Source organism: Triticum dicoccoides, chromosome 1B (assembly GCF_002162155.2).
Source record: "Triticum dicoccoides isolate Atlit2015 ecotype Zavitan chromosome 1B, WEW_v2.0, whole genome shotgun sequence".
Lineage (NCBI taxonomy): Eukaryota > Viridiplantae > Streptophyta > Magnoliopsida > Poales > Poaceae > Triticum > Triticum dicoccoides.
Window position 1 is genome coordinate 624,326,036 of NC_041381.1, and position 22,828 is coordinate 624,348,863.

Below are 22,828 nucleotides of genomic sequence, written 5' to 3' on the forward strand. Positions count from 1 at the left end.
AACATCGTGTTCGCCATCTCCGCATTCCTCATACCAGTGCCCGAACTCCCCACAGTTAAAACAGAAGGTTGGAAGCGTTTCATACTTCACTTGATATCTAACTCTTTCCTCACCCTTCTTCCCCGTAACAAACCGTTTTATCTTTGCATTGATATCGATCTTGACTTTGACTCGAACAAACTCTCCAAAATAGCCTGCTGGTAGCCTAAGCTGAACCTCTTCAACCACTCCAATGCGTGAGGCCATCCCTCGTACTGCCTGCTCAATCAAGAAATTGTCTGGTAGGCGGTGAATCTGCGCCCACACCGTCAATGTTTCCAGAGGGATAGATTCGGGCTTCTTGAACCCGTCATACTCATGCATGATCATTGCCTGTCCCTTGAAGAGCCATGGACCTTCAAACATGGCATTATTCCAATCCTCTAGGCACCCAAACTGCGCCGTAAACAGGTTGTCGTTCACTCTCCTCCAAACCACCGGTCTAGCCGGGTTCCATGTCGCGCGCATGTCCCCATACAGAGCGCCCGGGCTAAAAGTTTTGGGTGTGTGAACCCTAGCAATCGCCAGCCACTTGGCCGGCTCTAGCAGATCTGGGAGCTCTTCCTCCCATACGAAGTCGTCCTCTTCTTCCTCCTGCAAGTTCAACCGGGCCAGCAGATCGTCCGTACTCTCCTGGGCTCCTCTCCTTTGTGATCCTCCAGGTTTGCATGCCATCTCCGCCTCGATCTGATCGCTTGCGCTACAAACCCTAGCTTGCGTCGTCAAGGAAACTCCTGATCGCTCCAAATAGCCAAGGCCTGGCAGAGTCACGCGGGGACTCCCCTTGTTCAACCCGAGCAGGGAAACGAGAACGATAAAGATCCGTCGAGGATCAGACGAGAATTCCGGCGTTGCCGCCGGAAGCAGGAAAAACCCTAGCTAGTCGCAAGGGGAGAGAAAAAACCTAGCAACTCGCATTAGCTTGACCGCAACTCGCAGGAGCGTCTACAGTAGTTCGGCTGGCCCATCGCGCACAATGAAGGAAAAAGAGAATGGAAAGGTGGAGAACGCAAGGATTGATCTCTCGTCCCCAGTGATATAGACATCGCTCCTGTCCAGTCCACCCACTTCCCCCTAGGGGTTAGTATTAGTGACGGGACCTACTTGAGGCGATTCCAGCTGGTTTTCTCCTTTCTTTTCTTTTCACGTTTTCTTTTCCAATTTTTTCATTCTTTTTGCATTTGTTTGTTCTTTTTTCTTTGGTTTATTTTGTTTCTTTTTTGGTTTTATTTCTTCTTTTGGTTTTCATTCTACATTTTTTTTGTGTATGTCAAAAACATTTTTCATACACATTTACCATTTTTACAATACAAATTTAATATTTTTTAATACATGATCAACATTTATTTGGAACATATTTTTAAACTTTTTGAAATGCTTGAGTAACATTTTTTGGATACATCCCACAAAAAAACATTTTTCAGATACAAAGATTAACATTTTTTGAATACATGGTCAATATTTTTTCTATACAAAGTTTTAAAAACTTTGAAATGCTTGATTACTATTTTTCAAATACAAGATTAACATTTTCTAATACATGATCAACATTCTTTCTATGCACATTGAACATTTTTCAAGTGCATGGCTAGCATTTTTTAAATGCTTGTTCAATTTTTTTCAAATGCTTGATTAACATTTTATATAAATGATCAAATTTTTCCGTCATCTTTTTAATACATGGTCAACATTTTGCTTAACACATTAAACTTTTTCAAATATTTGATTAACATTTTTCAAATATTTTTTCAACATTTTCTCGTATCTTGATTATATGTACATGATAAAAAAAATTCATCATTGATTATATGTATATCTTGATTATATGTGGTCAACATTTTTTCTACACACATTCAACATTTCCAAATGCTTGATTAACATTTTTCAAACACTTGTTCAACATTTTCTTCCAAATGCTTGATTAACATATTTTAAATACATGACCAAATTGTTTCATACACTTCTTTTATATACATTTTTTGTATACATGATAAACATTTTTCTATACATTTGTTTTTTCAAATGAGGTCAGTATTTTTCAAATGTTTTTTGTAGAATGATTTTTGTACTGTATTTACTCAGAATATTTAAGAACTAGAAACAAAAGTAGAAAAAGAAAGCAAAAAGGGGGAAAGTGAAGAAAAATAAAATAAAAAACGAGCCTGATGTTCCCGTGCAACTGGGCTTGTACCACCCTTCAGCGAGGGTTCCTGCCCTCTCGCGGGGGAGGGCTTATACAGCACGGTACGCGCCGGCGTACCCTCCCTGCTCCCCCGCGCGCCCTCATGGGCCGGACAATGTGCGGGGCGGGGAGCCCCTTCTTTTTTTTGCCTTTTTTTCCTCTTTTCAGCTTTATTTTATTTTCAAAAATAATTTAGGATTTCAGAAAAAGTTGCAAAATGTCCAATTGTTCATGAATTCAAAAAGTGTTCATGATTTGAAATTTATTCAGAAAATCATAAAATCTCACGGATTCAAAAAATGTTTGCAATTTCAAAAATAATGTCCGTCTAATCAAAATGTTTACAATTTCAAAAAAATGTTTATGAATTTCTAGAAAAATGTTCACAATATTCAAAAATGTTTTCTATCTCAAGAACTATTAAGAAACCAAAAACTTTCGTCAAAGACAAAAATGTTTCTGAATTTCATAAATTGTTCAGAAATTTGAAAAAAGTTCAGCGTTTCCAGAACAATGTACAAAATTTCAAGGAATGTTCATGAATTTGAAGAAAATAATCATTATTTTAGAAAATGTTCACGAATTCAAAACATATTCTTGATTTCTAAATAGATGTTCACGATTTCAAAAAAAATGTTCACTTTTTCGAAACAATGTTCACGAATTTGTAAAAAAAATGCAATTTGAAAAATGTTCACAGTTTAAGAAATTTTTTTTACGAAATTGATACGTGGGCGAACTTTTTTTAGAAAAGGTTAAAATAAGGAAAAACAGAAAAACATAACATTATATAAAGAAAAAAATTAATCAGAATAATTAAAAAGAAAAATGAAATACAAATGAAAAAACTGGAATAAATAAACAAGAAAATAACGGTTCTGGGAAGGTTCTAGAACCTTCCCAAAACCGATGGGGAGGGCGCTCGGGGGGTACGCGCCAACTCGCTAGCGGGCGACCTAAGCGCCATATAGGGAGGGATCGCCCTCTCGCGGGGGCGCCCAGGAGTCTAGTAACGGGCTGGCCCATATTTTTCTGTTTGATTGTTTTACCGTGTTTTCCACCTAGATTTTCTAAGTTTTCGTTTTTATCATTATTTATTTATCCTTTTTACATTGTGTGAACTATTTTAAATATCAATGAACTATTTTTTCAAATTTGATGAACTTTTCTTCAAAACCGATGAACTTTTTTCAAATCCTTGAACTTTTTTTCCAAAATCTGTGAAAATTTGGAAGGTGTTGTATTAGAAGAATTTTACTGCACATGTTGCGTGCACAAAACTTCATTAATGGAGTAACTAGAGGGTTGTGACCAATAGAATTGTCAATATTTTTTCTTAGTGTACTCCGGAATGACTAAGGCAATCAAGCAAATTCCTTTATTTATGAAGATATCTCTAGTGGACTTGATGTATGGCCCAGCTAAATGTTTAGGAGTATGGTATTTATCTGTACATTGGTTTATGCATCCATACCTTTAATAGATTTCAGAGTTGTTATCATAATCATTTTTCATGAAATAACCTTTGCCCCATGATATCCAATGATTTTCTACTTGTTATTTTTCTTTCCCACTTAAAAGAATTGTGCTTTTCCTCACGACCACCAAGTTTTACTACACTGAGCATTTGCATGTGCCTCATATAGTGGCATTGTTGGGAGAGCCTGGTGTCCTTCATGAGAAGTTCAACATGCTTTTCTGCCTGAAATAACGTCTATGTAAGTTCCAAATATTTTGTGTATTTTTATTGACGGCATTGCAATTGAAATACTATAATCAAGGGGTTTAATTTTCAGTAAGTTCATCATGACTGCAGAATCAAAGCTTTGAGTTAACCTTAGGCCAACTTCAACGCGACCCCATCCTGTCCGCGCTTGTCCATTTGGGTCAAAACGGATGGATGCCTCAACCCAACGCGCGGCCGCATCCGCATTTTATGTCTGTTTGGAGTCCAGTCCGCTCCATTTCCGATGCAAACATGCGCCCGGTTTGCGTCTACATGGACGTCGAACGGATGGGCACACGCTTGCTCCTCGCCTGCCTCGGGGACGTGTGGCGGCCGCCCACCTACCTCCATCGCCCAACATTAATGCGCACGCGTGGCGGGACCCAGCTGTCATTGTCGCGGGCGGAGGGTCGTCGTCCTTCTTAATGTGGAAGCAGTGGACCGGCTAGTTCACAGCTTCCACTTCCTAGTCAGCATGCCTCCTCAAGCCCCGACACGAGCAAACCCTAGCCACCGCCATCGCACCCCACTCGCCCACCTCCCCGTCGATGCCATGGGCTAGCATTGGATCGGCAAGGGGAAGTACGACCACGAGGCCGGCTCCTCCTCTGGCCGACACCGCTCTGGCAGATCCCGTCGCCCGCTCCTCCTTCTCTGCCATCACCGCCTGCTCCGCCAACTTTCCAGATGGCGATGTCGGTGGTCGGGCATTGCGACAGGCTGTACATCCACGTCGATGTTTGTTGTCGTTACTAGGAGACGGTGATGCCATTGCCATAGGGAGATGTCCACCTGCCAAACACCTGGCATCTCTCCGCCGACCGCGTGTCGATCCCTGCAGTGCCCATGAGCGGTCGTGCCCGACGCGAGGAGATCAACCGACAGCGCGCCCACCTCCCACCGGATCTACTGGTGGACTCCAGGTACGCCATGGATTCGTCATTGTGGGATACGTGGCTCCGCGATAAGCACAACTAGCGGCAGCAATGGGATGGCCCGTGAGCGGTCGTCCTCCTATCCCGCGCCGCCCGCGTCCTCCTCGGGTTGATGACAACCCTTCCCAAATACGGGGCCGTAGGCATGTGCGTGGCATCACGCCAACGCCTTCTACGTCCCCGTCCCCGTCACCGCCGCCGCCCATGACCGAGGAGGAGGAGGCCCGCCTCATGAGGCATGTCATGGAGGACTCCATGAACATGCAAGACGAGCGACAATGGGATGGCCTGGAAACTGCGCTGGCCCTGTCGGTGGCCGGCGACGTGGCTATCTCGGAGATGGACGTCGACGTCAAGGAGGAGCCAGAGGAGGTGGTGGAGGAGCCGGAGGAGGTGGTGGAGGAGTCGCCCATCACCGCGTGGAACCCTCGTCTGGTGGGCCAGCGGTGGAGCTGGTCGTGCACGGCGCCGGAGATGGCCGACTCAGTGGGTGTCGGCCCATGGCTAGCCCCACCGCCGCGGTCACCAGAGCATGAGAAGGAGCCACGGGAGGAGGTGGTGCTGGAGCTGCCAGCGCCCCCGGTTTGGCAGGGGTCACTGTGCCGCCCGGATAATCAAGCTACAGTAATCCCCTGTTAGTGGTGCCATGTCATCATGTTACTGTTGCTAATCTTTACTTGATCCAAATCACAATTCAAATTCAAATCCAATCTAAAGTCAAACATTCATAATTGTCAGACATGAAATCTAAATTGTTCATCTTATGGAAAATAATCCATAACAAATATTGGTGGTGAACCAACATTTTTGCAAGGTGTTTAAATTGCCTAAACCAATTAAAGCAGTGGCTAAAACATTAGATTAAATGCCTTTTCAATTTATAAAAGCGGGAAACTTTTTCAAAAGCCTCACAATCTTTTTGTGGCAGTGCCAACTATTTCCATGTAATTATGTGGCCAAGTCCCACCTTTTGCAGAATCCTTTTTGGCAGCTCAAATATTGCAAAAACATTTTTTTAAAAGAAAAGAGCAAAAGAAAGGAAAGACGACAAGAGAGAAATCCCCTGCCCCACTTGGGCTTCGGCCCACCCGAGCTAGCTGGCCCAGCTAGGCCGGCCCATGCCCCCTCCTGGGTCGCTCCTTCCCCCTCCCTGTTCCTCCGACCGTGCCCACGGTTGCCGCCGAACCCACCTCGCCGACCACGCCGCTACAGGCGCCGTGGGGAGGATAAGGACGCCAGCGTCGGTGCCCTGGCTCCCGCTGAGATCTTTTCCCTCTCACTCGCTTTCCCCTCCTCTCGCTCGCTCTCCTGCTCACGCTCGATCTCGTCCGAGCACCAACGTGGCTGTGCCGCCGCACTCACTTAGCCACCGTCGTCGCCTCGCCTCGCTGATGCGCTCACCAGCCCCGCCGTCGTTCCCTACGCCGCTTGCCACCTCGGGTTGGAGCTCGGAGCCCCTGCAGTGGCCGCGGCGACCTCATCTCCCTCCCCTGTTACGTCGTTGTCATCTCTGGACTCCGCCGCCCTCCGACCACCACCGGCTTCCCCGGGCCTTCCCAGCAACGATAGTGAGCGTCTCTCTCCTTCCCCTAACTCCACGCGCACGTTTGTGAGCTCTCGCGCCCGATTCACCATTGGCCGAGTTGCTCCGCCACACGTGCTCGTCTTCGGCGAGGCTCCGATGGGCCATTGGTCCCGTACTTCCTTGTATCCACATCGCTAGCTCGCGTAGGCGCCGCAGGTGACGAACGCCAGCCGTTTTGCCCTCTGAAATGTCAATCTCGAGCTCGACCGAACTCCGGCGTCCGCTGCGGTCGACGCCGCCGTCGTTCTTGTCCGTCCTAGCCCCATCTGAAGCCATGAATGGACGCGCGCGAGCCTCGTCATCTCGTAGCTGCTCGCGGCGCTCGATTTGGTCACCTGTGCGACAAATCCGAGCAGCGCCGCCCTCTCTATCGCTCGCCGGAGCAGCGCCGCCGCACACCGGATCTCAAACTCCGGTGGGTCCCGTGCGTCAGGCCGAATAGACACTAACCGACCGCCTAACAGGCATTGACTGGTGGAAAAAAATTATATGAGACCAGGTCTCATATAAATCAGGTGAGACCCGCCCTCATAAATGACATGTGGCATTCACAAATCACAAAGCATCTAATCTCCCCTCCTGATTTCAGGTGGGGGGTAGGGTGGGTGCTTTGTGATTTGTGGATGCCACGTGTCATCCATTAGGATGGGTCTCACCTGCTAATCCGTGAGACCTGGTCTCATAGAATTTTTTTCCCTGACTGGTGGTCCATCTACGGTAGCGTTTAGGTTAGCGCTAATTAACCTACTGACTAACAGAGTCACTTGCAAAATGGGCCCACCTAACCAATTATCTTAGTTAGCCTAGTTAACTCACTAACTAAGCTGTTATCACTGTTGACTAGGTCCCACTGGACCAAGTTGACTAGTCAACCAGCTGACTGGACCAGTCCAATCACTGGCAAGTGGGTCCAGTGGGCCTGCTTGGACCAGTCAAGCCCTTAGTTGACTGTTCATTGTGCAGTCAACTGGGGCCCACTATCAGTCACACCAGCACCCTGCTGGGTGCACTAGTGGGTACCCATAGCATTTTCAGTTTAAAAATAATTCAACTTAAAATTAGTCCAGAAATTCTAGAAAATGAATAAAACTTTGAAAATTCATATAAAATAATCCGTAACTCAGATGAAAATGTTTTCTACATGAAAGTTGCCCAGAACGACGAGACGAATCCAAATACATAGTCCGTTTATCTATCACATGTCCCTAGCATAGCAAATGTTGAACTTTTCGCCTCTGCTTCATCTGTCTGACAAACGTCCGGAACCGGGAAAACCTTCCCGGATGTTTCCCCCTTCGCCAGTATCGCCTAGCACCGCGTTAGGACACGTCTAGCTCTGCATGTTGTCCTGTTATGCTCTTGCTTGCTATGTATTTACTATTTTCTCCCCCCCTCTTCTCTTCGGTAGACCCCGTGACGGCTGCCGATGCCGCTGTGATCGACTACGTCGACGACGACCCCTCCTTCTCGCCTGAGCAACCAGGCAAGCCCCCCCTTTGATCATCCCGATATCGCCCATTCTATACTCTCATGCTTGCATTAGATTTTTGCTACTGTTATTGTTTGCTCCTATTCTGATGCATAGCCTGCTTTTGTACCTGCTATTGTTACCTACCTGCTTACCCTAAACTGCTTAGTATAGGTTGGCTAGTGATCCATCAGTGACCCCCACCTTGTACTTGTCGCCCCTGCTTCATCATCGACGACTCGATCAACGTGATCGATAACCAGAGCCCGACACCTCACATCACATCACGCCCCTTTTGTTGCTCGACTCTGCAGAGCTACTATCGAGTGCCGAGGGTGATCCCTCATAATGCACTCCTGATGATAATTCTGTAGTGAAGCTATTCGGTTGTGGTCATCGAGGGTGATTTCCTCTTTCACCATTCCCGATACGGCTCTGACGTTCAACACCTCAAGTGTGAACCTCGAGGGTGGTTCCTCTTACGTTCACCTTGATGATTACATCGAGTGGAATACACCAGGGTGATTCCTCGGGTTTCCCCCTTGATGTTTGGACACATGGTTACACTGACTTTACTTGAGACCTTGGTGAAAGTCGGGCAGGCCCGGAGAGCACCCGCAAGATAATTACATGGCACGGCCGTGCATTCTAAGCCCTTGTCGTAAGTCCACGAGATGGGGCGACGGGGTCACTTTCGATCGTGAGTCTCTGCTCGTCTCCGCAAGCTAATAATACACTATGTGAAAGAACATGCGGTGCCCCCATGTTTGGTTTTGGTAATTAATGACAATCTCTATGGACTAATGGTTGTCTTGAGTTATTTGAAGGACTTGTCCATAGGCTTTTCTTGAAGTCCATGTGTTGGTTTAAAGGAGTTTATGAGTTGACCAAGGTTCTATTAAGGAATTATCCAAAGATTGGTCATGTGAGGGGTGAGCTTATTACAAGCATGTCTTGAAGAAGAAGATTGTGTGATCATTCATGTTTACCTTCAAGACATCATCCAAATGAAGAGAGTTGGAAAGATTCAAGGTTGATCAAGACTAAGTCAAAGAGTGAATCAAGTTGATCAACACACAAAGCGTAGAATATTTACCGAGAGGGGTCAAGCGATCCCATGGTATGGTAAGCACTGTCAATTACGCTTTGTGTACTAACCCATGATCTTCGTGAGAGTTATTTGTGGGGTTAGGTTGTGGTGTGCAAGTTCAAGTGAAGCATCACGAAGAGATCAAATGCTTGAAGCTTGCCGTCCATTGTGGTGACAATGGACTTGTGAAGATCTGCGGAAGAGAGGCTCACCCACAGTGGAGTATGGGGGAGCAATCAACTAGTCTTCATCGAGCCAACGCAATCAAGAAAGGTGGTCCAACTTGAGGGAGTCAAGATCGTCATCATCTAGCTCAAGTTGACCATGTGCAAGGCAAAGGTTTGCCCTTGATAGGTTTTCTATTTTACCGGTCTCATGGTAGTTGTGGGAGACCGGGTTATAGGATCATTTGCCGTACTATCAAGGGGGGCTCTCTCGATGAGTTGCTTGATCGTATCATTCGTAGAGAGCTCAAACCATTGCATCCTTGCATCATATTTATTGGTTCTTGTTTGGTTCTTCTCCTTGTGAGATTTGGATCTTTTGATCATGTTCATGACAAGCTCGAGTTCATCAAAAACGGAGTTCACATGCATCTTCTATGATGTTTTTGATGTTGGAGGGTATGCCGGTTCTTCTCTGTTGGAGGTGTCACTCCTTTGTTTGCTAAGCATACCTCCCCTGTCACTGTTTTGATGCTACTCGTTGTCTTGTTTCAAACAAGCTTGAGTTTGCTCAATTCGGAGCTCATTTGCAGAAGTTATGGCAGTTCTGGTTTCTTTGGAGTATTCTTTGTTTTCGTGGTTGTGGCTTAAGGATGGTGCCAGCGGTAGTACCACGGTCCACAGCGGTAGTACTGCCGAAGCACTCAAGCGGTAGTACCGCTCCCCAAGCGGTAGTACCGCTCTCCGAGCGGTAGTACCGCTTGTGGTCTTCGGCCATAGTACCGCAGTGGTTCCGGGCTACTACCGCCTCGATTCGAGACCGTTGTTTTTCGTGTCGGGTTTTACGGTACTAAGTGCGGTAGTAGTGGCGGTATTACCGCTCCAAGCGGTAGTACCGTGCCTACTCCCATGGTAGTACCGCTCTGGGGCCAGGGCCCTGACCTCCTCGCCAGCGCGGGAGTACCGCTGGGTGAGAGCGGTAGTACCGCCCTCAGCGGTAGTACCGCCCTGCCCAAGCGGTAGTACCGCTCTGTGCATGGCTGTTCAGTGGGGTAACGGTTGGATTGGTTCCCCCACTATATAAAGGGGTCTTCTTCCTCAATGAACCTTATCCTTTGAGCTCGTGTTCTTCCCCCATTGTTGACCTTTTCTGAGCTTGCTATCTCTCAATCCCTCCATGGATTCTTGCTAGTTTTTGGGGAAAAGAGAGAGGAGATCTAGATCCACATTTCCACCAATCACTTTCTCCTCTATGTGAGGGGAACCCCTTGGATCTAGTTCTCGGAGTTCTTGGTGTTCTCCTTCTTGTTCTTCCTCTCATTTTCCTCCCTAGCATTAGTTGCTTTGGTGGGATTTGAGAGAGAAGGACTTGGGCACTCTGTGTGCCCTTGCCATTGCATTTGTGCATCGGTTTGAGTTCTCCACGGTGATACGTGGAAGTTACAAGTTGAGAAGCTTATTACTCTTGGGTGCTTGGTACCCTTGAGCTTGTTCCTCTTGGGTGCTTGGGCGACCTAGACAGTTGGTGGTGCTTGGAGCTCAATCATTGTGGTGTAAAGCTTCGAGCAAGCGTCGGGGTCTCCAATTAGGTTGTGGAGATTTCCCCGAGCAATTTGACGGGTTCCGGTGACCGCCCCCAAGGGTTGCCAAAGTGTACGGGTTAGGTGACTGCTCCCAAGGGTCGCCATTTGTACGGGTTCGGTGACCGCCCTCAAGGGTCCCTTAGTGGATTCACAACATCTTGCATTGTGCGAGGGCGTGAGGAGATTACGGTGGCCCTAGTGGCTTCTTGGGGAGCATTGTGCCTCCACACCGCTCCAAACGGAGATTAGCATCCGCAAGGGTGTGAACTTCCGGATACATCATCGTCTCCGCGTGCCTCGGTTATCTATTACCCGAGCCTTTTACTTATGCACTTTACTTTGTGATAGCCATATTGTTCTTGTCATATATCTTGCTATCACATAGTTGCTTATCTTGCTTAGCATAAGTTGTTGGTGCACATAGGTGAGCCTAGTTGTTGTAGGTATTGTGCTTGACAAATTAACGGTTAGGTTTATTCCACATTTGTTCAAGCCTAAACCGTAATTATTTTAAAACGCCTATTCACCCCCCCTCTAGGCAACATCCACGATCTTTCACTATGGTTTGGGTATTTCTTCTGAGTTGGCCTTTGGCCTTTACGCACCAACCACCACGTGAGAATAGTTAGGACCCGGAGTGCAACGGGCGATGGGCCCAGACCCCGGAGTGCTTAGGAGGTAGACCGGCGGGGACCTCTCTGCTGAGCCTAGGTAGGGCTCAACGTGTTGATCTTCTGAGGCCGGGCATTGACCCAGAAAAGTGTGTCCGGCCAGAGTAATCGAGTGTGTTGGAAAACATGGTGCACCCCTGCAGGGAAGATTATCTATTAATAGCCGTGTCCACGGTAACGGACGTTCAGACTTCTATCTTGATCTTATACAACTACAAATTTATGCTTGAATATGTGGCTCCGAGATTGCTTTCTCGCAGGAGTCGAGGAAGGATCTCTAGGCATTAATGTTACAACATGTTTGTTAATTATAAACTGCTATTCTTTACTCTTCTACATGCTGCAAGATGCTCGGAGCTACTTGAAGATGCTAGTCTCGATAGGCTAGGCCTTCCCCCTCTATTCTGGCATTCTACAGCTCAGTCCACAGATACAACCCTTCCTTTTGATACCAATGCATACTTAGTATAGATTTGATGCTTGCGAGTACTTTGGATGAGTACTCACGGTTGCTTTGCTACCCCTTTCCCCCCCTTCTTTCTTCTTTCCGGTTGATGCAACCAGAAGGTGGATCCTTGGAGCCAGATGCCACCCCCGTTGACTACTACTACATGGAGGCCGCCGATGACCAGGAGTAGTTAGGAGGTCCCAAGCAGGAGGCCTCGCCTCTTTGATCGTTGATGTTTGTGCTAGCCTTCTTAAGGCAAAACTTGTTTAACTTATGTCTGTACTCATATATTTTTGCTTCCGCTGACTCTTGTGTATCGAGCTTGTATTCGAGCCCTCGAGGCCGCTGACTTGTAATATAAAGCTTGTATTATTTTATTTGTGTCTAGAGTTGTGTTGTTATATCTTCTCGTGAGTCCCTGATCTTGATCGTGCACATTGCGTGTATGATTAGTGTACGATTGAATCGGGGGTGTCACAAGTTGGTATCAGAGCCGACTGCCTGTAGGATCCCCCTTTCCAACTCCTTGGCCAAAGTTGAGTCTAGTCTTTGAAAAACTGTTTTACTACCATGGTTGTGTGGCTTACGCGCCCACGTTGCCATTGGGTGGTATTAGAATCTTTTATTCCTCTTCTATACTCTGGGACTCTGATCACTCTTCTATTCAGGTTAATTGATTTTGTTAACTCTAACTCTAGGTTCTCGTAAACACTTTCTCCCGGAGAGCCCCTCACTCTAGATGATTGCTTGGTGCACTAGAAGATTCTGAAGATACTCTCCGATGTTTTCCCGAGACCCTTGTGCCCTTTGCCATTGCGATCCCTACCACCGATAAATCCTTATGGGTAACTACCTACAATTGTCGTTCATACCTTCATCCCAAGTTGCCCTTGTTATTACAAGATGTCCTGAAATACTCTCTGATGTTCCGAGAATCCTTTATGCTTACTGCCCTCCAATCCTTGCCGCATGAATACCCCTACGGATAATTACTCGCTCTTATCCAGTATCCATTCATCCCCAGTTATTCTTATGCTTCATAAGATACTTTGTAATACAATCCGAGCTTTCGATGAACTCTGTCGCCTATTGCTCTAGAAGGTCTTACCTGCCTACACTCTGGTTAATTCCATATGCCTAGCAGTATCCATTGACGTCCTTTGTCATTATCATCTTGAGTCTTTCGATTTGATATGTCTGTGCCGCAATCATCAGTTGGTCCTTATAGATTATATTTCCAGCTCAGACATCTTCCCGAACATGAGCTGGTTCTCGGCCAATCAGATTGCCATCGATTGTGCCCTAAGTCTATTCAACTTATCCATCCTTGGTCAGAGCGTTTGCTTCTGATCCCTTGAATTTTTGGAAATCGTAATTCCGTTGCATTTAAGCCTTGAGTTAGTCAGTTGTTTCTATAATCTGATATTCTTACATTCTTTCTTCTTCTAATTAAGTATCGATACTCACATAAGATCCGTTGTTGGATTTTATCCAACAACGTCTTCCATTTTCAGTAAGCTTGTGAGCTTTTCCTCGGATACAAAATGCTTTTGGTAAATGGTATCCCTCGCTCTTGTCAACCATACTCTGCTTATGGGCTTGAGTTATTTACTCGTGAGGTTTGTGGTATAGGTTCGTAAGATGCCCCTATGGGTTGAACCTACGCCTCCCCTATCCGTTTGAACCGAGAGTCTTCATGAGTCTTACTCTTCTGGTGTTTTGCCAGATAAAATATCAACCCTACGACTTCGTCGAAGACGAGAAGTAAATGGAAGGTTATGCATTGATGAAGTGGGAGTCGACCTTGAACCTTTGTGTTCATGCCCATGGACCTGATGCGGAACTTATCATGAAAGCTTCTTGTTATAATAATAATCCCCTTGTGATAAGTTCATCTTGTATCTATAATTGGTCCTTTGCAACCGTTGTTCTGACCATGATTGTTCTCCTTTGATTCCATTTCTCGGACAAGTTAAAGTACTTGTCTTCTTCAGATCATTTCACCTGTTCAACCTCTACATTGATATACCTTTGAGTATTACTGAGGGAGTCCTGGATTAGGGGGTGTCCGGATAGCCGGACTACCATCATCAGCCGAATTATCATCGGCCGGACTATCATCATCGACCGGACTCCAAGACTATGAAGATACAAGATTGAAGACTTCGCCCCGTGTCCGGATGGGACTTTCCTTGGCGTGGAAGACAAGCTTGGCGATACGGATATGTAGATCTCCTACCATTGTAACCGACTCTATGTAACCCTAGCCCTCTCCGGTGTCTATATAAACCGGATGGCTCTAGTCCGTAGGACACAACAACAACAACAATCATACCATAGGCTAGACTCTAGGGTTTAGCCTCTTTGATCTCGTGGTAGATCCACTCTTGTAAACATCCACAATATCAATATCAATCAAGCAGGACGTAGGGTTTTACCTCCATCAAGAGGGCCCGAACCTGGGTAAAACATCGTGTCCCTTGTCTCCTGTTCCCATCTGCCTAGACGCACAGTTCGGGACCCCCTACCCGAGATCCACCGGTTTTGACACCGACATTGGTGCTTTCATTGAGAGTTCCTCTGTGTCGTCACCGATAGGCTTGATGGCCTCTTCAATCTACAACGACGCAGTCCTGGGTGAGACTTTTCTCCCCGGACAGATCTTCATATTCGGCGGCTTCGTACTGCGGGCCAACTCACTTGGCCATCTGGAGCAGATCGAAAGCTACGCCCCTGGCCGTCAGGTCAGGTTTGGGAGCCTAAACTTCACGGCCGATATCCGCGGTGACTTGATCTTCGACGGATCTGAGCCACAGCCGAGCGTGCCGCGCTGTCACGATGGGCATGACCTAACTCTGCCGCCGGACAGCACCTTGGAGGCCGCACACGAATCCGCTCCGACCCATAGTCCGGAGCCGATCGCTCAGATCGAGGACGGATGGCTGGACACCGCCTCGGGAGCTGCAACTTCTACGGCGATGGAGCCGAACACTTACCTTGTCGCGCACAAAGCTCATGACTCCGAGGTGCCGGACTCTCTGCCGGACTCCGAACCTCCTGCGCCCCTGCCAGTCGAATCCGATTGGGCGCCGATCATGGAATTCACCACTGCGGACATCTTTCAGCACTCACCCTTCGGCGATATCTTAAATTCGCTGAAGCATCTCTCGCTATCCGGAGAACCCTGGCCGAACTACGGCCAGGACGGTTGGGACGCGGACGACGAAGAAATTCAGAACCCACCCACCACCCACTTCGTAGCCACCATCGACGATCTAACCGACGTACTCGACTACGACTCCGAAGACATCGACAGTATGGACGACGATGCCGGAGACTATCAAGAACCAGTACCTACAGGACACTGGAAGACCACCTCGTCATATGACATATACATGGTGGACACCCCAGAAGATGGGGACGGCGAAGAAGCAGCGGAGGCCGATTCCTTAAAGAAATAGCCCAAGCGCCGACGTCAGTGGCGCCGCTCTAAATCCCGCCACATCAAGAATGGAGATTCCGGCACAGGAGATAATAGCACCCCGGAAAGTGCTAAAGACAACCCCCTCCAGCACGATCCAGCGCAGGAGGAGGCAGAAGCAAGCCCTCACGAGAGGGCGGCAGATGACGAGGTCGAGGATGATAATTACTTACCTCCCTCCGGAGACGAGGCAAGCCTCGACGACGACGAATTCGTCGTGCCTGAGGATCCCGTCGAACAAGAGCGTTTCAGACGCAGGCTAATGGCCACGGCAAACAGCCTAAAGAAAAAGCTGCAACAGCTTTAAGCTGATCAAGACCTACTGGCCGACAGATGGACCGAGGTCCTCGCGGCCGAAGAGTATGAACTCGAACGCCCCTCCAAAAATTACCCAAAACGCAAGTTGCTCCCCCGACTAGAGGAGGAAGCGTACAAACCTGCATCACCAGGGCACAATACGGCAGACCGACCACCTCATGGCCGCGACAGAGAGGCATGCAAACCCTCCACCAAAACCGTACCCCGGCATCGCTCAAAAAGCATGAAGCCATGGGGGAACGCGCCGGACTTGCGAGATATATTGGAGGACAAGGCAAGACAATCCAGATCTATCTATGGATCACGTGGGCGCCCCAAGACCCACGACGAATACCGTCGTGCCGGATACAACTACTCCGTCCGGGCCGAACACAGCAGACAACGCTCTCTCGAGCTACGTCGCGATATTGCTCAATACAGAGGCGCCGCACACCCACTATGCTTCACTGACGAAGTAATGGATCATCAAATCCCTGAACGGTTTAAACCCGTTAATATCGAATCCTATGATGGCACAACATACCCCGCGGTTTGGATTGAGGATTATCTCCTCCATATACATATGGCCCGCGGCGACGATCTTCACGCCATCAAGTATCTCCCGCTCAAGCTTAAAGGACCAGCTCGGCATTGGCTGAACAGCCTGCCCGCAGAGTCAATTAGATGCTGGGAAGACCTGGAAGCCGCATTCCTCGACAACTTACAGGGCACGTATGTGCGACCACTGGACGCAGATGACCTAAGCCACATAATCCAGCAGCCAGACGAATCGGCCAGGCAATTCTGGACACGGTTCTTAACAAAGAAAAACCAAATCGTCGACTGTCCGGATGCAGAGGCCCTCGCTGCCTTTAAACATAACATCCGCGACGAGTGGCTGGCCCGGCACCTAGGACAGGAGAAGCCGAAATCCATGGCAGCCCTCACATCACTCATGACCCGCTTCTGCGCGGGAGAGGATAGCTGGCTAGCTCGCAGCAACAACCTCAGCAAAAACGCTGGCAGTCCGGATACCAAGGACCACAATGGCAGGTTGCGTCGAAACAAAAACAAACACCGCATTAACGGCGACAGCAATGAGGATATGGCAGTCAACGCCGGATTTCGAGGCTCCAAGCCCGGTCAACGGAAGAAGCCATTCAAAAGAACCACTCTGGGCCTGTCCCATTTGGACCGAATACTCGACCGCTCCTATCAAATACATGGAACCCCCGAAAAGCCAGCTAACCACACCAACAGAGATTGTTGGGTATTCAAGCAGGCAGGCAAATTAATCGCCGAAAACAGTGACAAGGGGCTACACGGCGATGACGAGGAAGAGACCCGGCCACCGAACAACAGAGGACAAAAGGGATTCCCCCCTCAAGTTCAGACAGTAAACATGATATACGCAATGCATATTCCCAAGAGGGAGCGGAAGCGTGCACTAAGAGACGTATACGCGATGGAGCCAGTCGCCCAAAAATTCAACCCATGGTCCTCTTGCCCGATCACTTTCGATCGAAGAGACCATCCGACCAGTATCCGCCATGGCGGATTCGCCGCATTGGTTTTAGACCCAATCGTCGATGGATTTCACCTCACGAGAGTCCTGATGGACGGCGGCAGTAGCCTGAACCTGCTTTATCAGGATACAGTGCGCAAGATGGGCATAGACCCTTCAAGGATTAAACCTACAAAGACAACCTTCAAAGGCGTCATACCAGGTGTCGAGGCCAGTTGTACAGGCTCAGTTACACTGGAAGTGGTCTTCGGATCCCCGGATAATTTCCAAAGCGAGGAGTTAATCTTCGACATAGTCCCGTTCCGTAGTGGCTATCACGCTCTGCTCGGACGAACCGCGTTCGCAAAATTCAATGCGGTGCCGCATTATGCATACCTTAAGCTCAAGATGCCAGGCCCTCGTGGAGTCATCACGGTCAATGGAAACACGGAACGCTCCCTCCGAACGGAGGAACATACAGCGGCTCTCGCGACAGAAGTACAGAGCAGCCTTTTAAGGCAATTTTCGAGTCCGGCCGTTAAACTACCAGACACGGCCAAACGCGCCTGGAGCAACATCAACCAAGACCACCTGGCATGTTCCGAGCACGCGTAGCAATGCAGCCTCAACCCCAGCCCTCGCTCAATTAACTCTGTCCGGCGGTGAATCTGCCGAACTCATGATGCAACAGCCAGGGAGGGACAAAGGCCGCGACGAACACTCAGGTGGTCTCCATTACGAGCATTAAATTTGTTAAATACACCATTCCGCGGCCTACCCCTAGAGGGAGACACCTTTAATTCATCCAATCCCTTGCTTTCCGCACTATTTGTATCATTCCGTACTCATAACAGATCTTCTCGAATAAAATGCAGCACTTTTTGCCCATAATTGCATTACCTTATATATATATATATGTTCATTTACGACATGTTGCATCCGTACATTTTGGTACGGCCAAATATGCCAGGGGCTTATGTTCCCCGCATTATGGTGTGATAAAGTCCGAACACTTTCACAAGTGCGGCACCCCGAACTTATAGCATTATATGAATCGGCTCCGAATCATGTCTTGGGTCAATAGTTGGGTTTGCCCGGCTCCCATGTTTGGCACCTTACGTTCCGTTCTATCGGCTAAGGTAGCACTGGGAGAACCACTGCGATTGCGCCCCGGTTGAGCCGGGTTAATGCCTCAGTGGAGAAAGCTAAAACTGACTGTCATGATAAGGCGAGAGACTGGTCGCTGTTCGAGAGGTCCTTTCGGGTCCTTAAAGACCTACGCCGCTTCGAGCGAAGTTCCGGATAATGTCCGACGAAGGCGTGGATAGTGCCCCTAATTCGGTCTTCCGAATACTAGGGGCTTCGCCGAAATTTAAAATTATAGAATTCTATGGCTAAGTGGGAGTGTTCAAGCACTATAAGTCCGGTTGCCTTGTTTGTTGTGTTGAGCGCCTCCCTAGATGGACCCAAAAATGGGAACAAGAGTGCTCAAGTTTATCCCGAACACCCCAGCACTCGTGGCATGGGGGCTGAAGCCGATGACTTGCCATCTCTCAGATTTAATAAACGGCCGCACAGAAGGTAATATTTTAAATCAACAAACGTTGCTTAGCACATATGAACAAAGTTTTCAGCGCACAGGATAACACATTGCGAATTTACTCAATAATTACATCCCTGGGGCACTCATCCGCAATCTTGCGGGCACCCTTCAGGACAGTCGTATAGTACATTACGGGCGTACGATATTCCTTGCCCACTGGTGGCGCGTCAGTGATTAGCTTCTCCGCATCCAGCTTGCCCCAATGCACCTTTGCGCGGGCAAGGGCCCGACGAGCACCTTCAATACAGGCGGAGCGCTTGATAACCTCCACCCAGGGGCACGCATCCACCAACCGTCGCACGAGGCCGAAGTAGCTCCCAGGCATGGCCTCTCCAGGCCACAGCCGGACTATGAGGCCCTTCATGGCCTGCTCGGCCGCCTTGTGGAGCTCGACCAGCTGCTTCAGCTGGTCGCTAGGGGGCACCGGATGGCCGGCCTCAGCATACTGAGACCAGAAGACCTTCTCCGTTGAGCTCCCCTCCTCGGCTCGATAGAATGCGGCGGCATCAGATACACTGCGAGGCAGATCTGCAAATGCCCCTGGAGAGCTCCAAATACGGGTAAGTAACACGTAATTTACATTCACATGCTTGCTTTGCATGAAAAATGCCTTACCCGCCGCTTTCTTCCTCACCAACTCAATCTCCTGAAGGGACTTATGGGCATCGGCCTTGGCAGTCTTGGCACTTTCGAGAGACGAGGCAAGCTCGGACTCTCGAGTCTTTCAGTCACGCTCCAAACTCTCATGCTTTTCCATGAGAGCCTGGAGCTCTTGCTGAACCACCGCCACCCGCGCCTCCTGCTTTTCTCGCTCTGCTTGTTCCGCGGCCGCATTGTGTTCGGCCGCAGACACGGCCTCCTTCAGGGTCGCCACCTCGTTCGTGGCTCCTGCAGTACCCATGTTATCCTTGTTATTTTTTGTTGCAACCAAAATCCTTTTCTGTAAGGTACAAGTTCAAAGTGGTGTTACTCACCTTCTTTTCCTGGAGCTGCTTCTTGGCGCGGCCGAGCTCTTGCTCGGACTGCTCGAGCTCCTGCTTCAAACCACCGACCTCCGCAGTCAATGCGGCAGAGGTCAGCAGCGCAGCCTGCAACCCATATTGACATAGTTTTTTAGCAACCCTGCGTATATCTTTTTTTTTCAGATCCTCAGTCCGGCTTTTCTTTCCGAACACTGAACCGAGCATCAGGGGCTACTGTCTATGCGGTATTACATTGCATATTTTTAACTTCTTACCTCAAAGCCTGATAGAAGGCTGCTGCAGGCTTCGGTCAGCCCGCTCTTGGCGAGCTGTACCTTCTGAATCACCGCACTCATAATAGTGCGGTGTTCTTCCTCGATGGAAGCGCTCTGGAGAGCCTCCAACAAATTATCCGGCGCCTCCGGTTGGACGGACGCCGCCGGCGTCACGGTCTTGCCCTTCGTGTGAAGGGGCCGCCGGCCGGACTCCGGAACCACTACGGGTTCTGATATGGAGTCCGGCGCAAATTCCGGGAGGCCGCCTCGTGGCGCCTTCGGAGCCTCCCCCTGATGGGCCCCTTCTTGGGACCCCACCTCGGCGTCCTCGGTGTCGCGAGGGGTGGAGGCGGTCGGGATGGAGTCTACCTCCGATGGAGCCAACGACCCGCTCGTTGAAGCGGGAAGATCATCATTGGCCGGACTACAGGCAGCATGCGGCATCAGAATGACACTATGTGACGTAGAAAAAGAAATTATAACTCATCAGGAATCTGGATACTTACGATCTCGCCGGAGGCCTGGCCCTTGAAGGCCATTCTTCCTCGCCAATGTTGATGTTGGCGGAGCTGTCCGGGGGAATAGTCCTTCCCCTCTTGGACCCTTCGGCCTCCCCTGTTGGGGAAGCCTTCCTCTTCCTCTCTCCCCCCTCTGGGAGAGAGTCCTCTTTCTCCTCCTCGTTTTCGGGGGAGGAGTCCGCCCCGGAGTCGTCGGACACCTGAAAACGGGAACTCTTTCGAGCACCCGTGGCCTCCTTCTTGGCCTTCTTCTCCGGCACCACGTGCGGTGCCGGAACCAGCAGCCTCGCTAGACGGCGTCTACTGGGTTTTCTGGCATAGGAGCCGGGCAGATAATCTGCTCCGCCTTCCTCATCCAGTCCTGTCAAAGGAAAAGGGGAAATTAAAACCCGCATAGAGTCAAACTATGAAAAGCAAGTGTCTCGTAAAGGGGTAGAATCACTTACCTCGTCGGCTTGGCGCTGCGAGTGAAATCCGCGATCTTCAATCGCGGATGCGGGGGCTTCGGCGCCCTTAAACAGCACCCTCCAGGCGCCTTCGTACATTGTATCGAAGAGCCCGCTCAGCGCCTGGTGCTGTTCCAGATTGAACTCCCATAGATTGAATGCCCGCTGTTGGCATGGGAGAATCCGGCGGACGAGCATGACTTGGACCACGTTAACCAGCCTGAACTTCTTCACCAGCTTCTGGATACAGGCTTGGAGTCCCGTCACCTCCTCCGAAATACCCCACAGCAAGCCCTTCTCTTTCTAGGAGGTGAGCTGCGTGGGGATACCAGATCTGAACTCGGGGGCCGCCGCCCACTTAGGGTCGCGCGGCTCGGTGATATAAAACCACCCCGATTGCCACCCCTTGACGGATTCCACGAAGGCCCCTTTGAACCAAAGGACATTGGGCATCTTGCCCAACATGGCGCCTCCGCACTCCGCTTGAGTTCCCTTCACTACCTTCGGCTTGACATTGAAGGTCTTGAGCCACAAGCTGAAGTGGGGCTGGATACAGAGGAAGGCCTCGCACACAACGATAAACGCCGAGATGTTGAGGATGAAGTTCGACGCCAGATCATGGAAATTCAGGCCGTAGTAGAACATGAGCCCCCGGACAAAGGGGTGAAGTGGAAAACCCAGTCCACGGAGGAAGTGGGGAAGAAAAATGACCCTCTCATGGGGCCTGGGGGTGGGGATGAGCTGCCCCTCGTCGGGCAGCCGGTGCGCGATGTCGCCGGACAGGTAGTCGGCGCTGCGCAGTCTTTCGATGTGCTCCTCTGTTACGGAGGAGGTCATCCACTTGCCTCCCGCTCCAGACATGATTGGGGAAGGTTGAGACGAGATGTGCGGGCTTGGGCGCTGGAGCTCGAGTGCGCGGAGATGGATAAGCAAAGGAGGAAGAAGGCGTAGGTGAAAAGGTGAATCCTTATCCCTTATATGGGCGGGTGAAGTCTACGCGTCCCCCACCGGCCTAGTAAAACTCGCTTATTCTCCAAGCGTTACCATCAATGGCGCGGTTGGGTTACCCACGTCCGTATTGATGAGGATCCCGGATTAAGGGGAAACATGATCTCTGCTTCAACAAGACGTGCCAAGGAAACCGCTTCGCTAAATGCGCTGAGGTGGTAGAGTAAAAAAACGATTCAAGTAATGGCTTGGTAGTGGCGTAACGTCATGCCGCAAAAAACGTCAGCAGATTGAACTTGTGTATATATTATTCTCTCTACGGTGAAATGTGGAATTTGTTTTGCAGAGCCGGACACTATCCTGGTGTTCACAATCTTCTATCATTCGGAGAAGGAACCCGCCTTGCAATGCCAAGCAATATATGCGCCGGACTTATCGACATTGAAGCCTGGTTCAGGGGCTACTGAGGGAGTCCTGGATTAGGGGGTGTTCGGATAGCCGGACTACCATCATCAGCCGAATTATCATCGGTCGGACTATCATCATCAACCGGACTCCAAGACTATGAAGATACAAGATAAGACTTCGCCCCGTGTTCGGACGGGACTTTCCTTGGCGTGGAAGACAAGCTTGGCGATACGGATATGTAGATCTCCTACCATTGTAACCGACTCTATGTAACCCTAGCCCTCTCCGGTGTCTATATAAACCGAATGGCTCTACTCCGTAGGACACAACAACAACAACAATCATACCATAGGCTAGCTTCTAGGGTTTAGCCTCTTTGATCTCGTGGTAGATCCACTCTTGTAAACATCCACAATATCAATATCAATCAAGCAGGACGTAGGGTTTTACCTCCATCAAGAGGGCCCGAACCTGGGTAAAACATCGTGTCCCTTG

At 49.2% G+C, this 22,828-nt stretch overlaps 1 pseudogene; it reads left to right on the forward strand.

Annotated features, from left to right (window-relative positions):
• Nucleotides 1-5,125: 5,125 nt before the first annotated feature.
• LOC119350729 overlaps nucleotides 5,126-22,828 on the forward strand; it is a 43,065-nt pseudogene continuing 25,362 nt past the window's right edge.